This window comes from Hydra viridissima, unplaced genomic scaffold (genome assembly GCF_058129835.1).
Source record: "Hydra viridissima isolate aposymbiotic clone 2 unplaced genomic scaffold, HvirCarnegie_v1 scaffold_7, whole genome shotgun sequence".
NCBI classification, from domain to species: Eukaryota; Metazoa; Cnidaria; class Hydrozoa; order Anthoathecata; family Hydridae; genus Hydra; species Hydra viridissima.
In genome coordinates, this window is record NW_028324306.1 from 18,511,790 (window position 1) to 18,513,512 (window position 1,723).

A 1,723-nucleotide genomic window follows, 5' to 3' on the forward strand; every position below is an offset into this window, starting at 1 on the left:
TTATTAGTTTTGCTTATAGATTATAGCATGATAGACTTTGGTCTGATTTATGTTAGAATAATAACAATAATAGCGACAACAATATAGACACACACACACACATAGATAAATTGAAATAAAATCCATTTTTAAGAAAAAAAAATTGCTTACTTTTTTCCTTATTGAGAAAAAATTTTGAGAAAAACAAAATTGATTAAAAAGAAAATGAAAGCTAGCTGTTTTAGAAACGAAATGTAGAAAAAAAAAATCTAATAGCTGATTAAGTCTCAGTTGTTTCATGGTCAGAAGCAGATGCGCGGTATTTTTTCATGCCAAAAAAACCTTACCATGTTTGTGTTTTTCAGGTGAACACGATTGACAAACCCGAGCTTGAAAATAAAAGATTTACATTGGTATCACAAACTGTTTTGAGTTAGCAATTGCTTTTCATACACTGTATCACTTTTTGCGTCTCTCGAAGTCTTTTTATCGTCTCCGTTTTTTTGAATACAACGTTTCTTTAGTTTCATCTGAAGCGTTACTAAAGTCAATATTACATTTCTTTACTTGCTTTGACTTTATGGTTTTGTTGCCTTATTTAGGTTCTCGAGCACTTCAGATGAACTTAGATACTGGCCTTCAATTTTCGGAATTTCGAATTTTTTTATATATAATGCGAAGACTAATTTATTTATTTGCATGATAATTGAATATTAATCTTTAACTAATTTACGCACGTTCATTTTAATTACCTCGTAAACCGTAATCGAAAGGGTGTTTACTTTTTCCACAATAAGCATTTCCGAGGTTTTCATTCTATACATGTTCTTTCGTGCGTTTACACTGAGCTTTCTGCATTCATCTAATAAAATGAAGTATTTTTCAACTTTCTTTAAGTTAAGTGAGCAAACAAACATAAACAAAAAGTTGTCTTTTTGTCTATCGTACATTTTGCAATAGCATTAAGTGCAAGCTAAAACCAAACCGCTTTGAAAACCATTCGACTATTGCAGTACTTTTCGCAAAACATTTATTGAAAAGAAACACCTACAAACAAAGCAACATACCAAAACTATACAGACCCACGCTTGACTGGCAGAAAAACTCCTTTCTAACTTCTAGCGCATCGCATTAATATTAGGGGTGGGAGTTAAGGTTAGTTTTAGTCTAACTAAATTTAGTCGAATAATTTTTAGTCTAACTAAATTAAGTCGACTAACTTTTTAGCGTAACTAAAATTAGTCGACTAATTTTTAGTCTAACTAAAATTAGTCGACTAACTTTTTAGTCTAACTAAAATTAGTCGACTAACTTTTTAGCGTAACTAAAATTAGTCGACTAACTTTTTAGCGTAACTAAAATTAGTAGAATAATTTTTAGTCTAACTAAGTTTAGTCGAATAATTTTTAGTCTAACTAAGTTTAGTCGAACAACTTTTTAGTCTAACTAAGTTTAGTCGACTAATTTTTAGTTTAACAAAAATTAGTCGACTAACTTTTTAGCGTAACTAAAATTAGTCGACTAATTTTTAGTCTAACTAAAATTAGTCGACTAACTTTTTAGTCTAACTAAAATTAGTCGACTAATTTTTAGTCTAACTAAATTTAGTCGACTAACTTTTTAGTCTAACTAAATTTAGTCGACTAACTTTTTAGTCTAACTAAAATTAGTCGACTAACTTTTTAGCGTAACTAAAATTAGTCGACTAACTTTTTAGTCTAACTAAAATTAGTCGACTAACTTT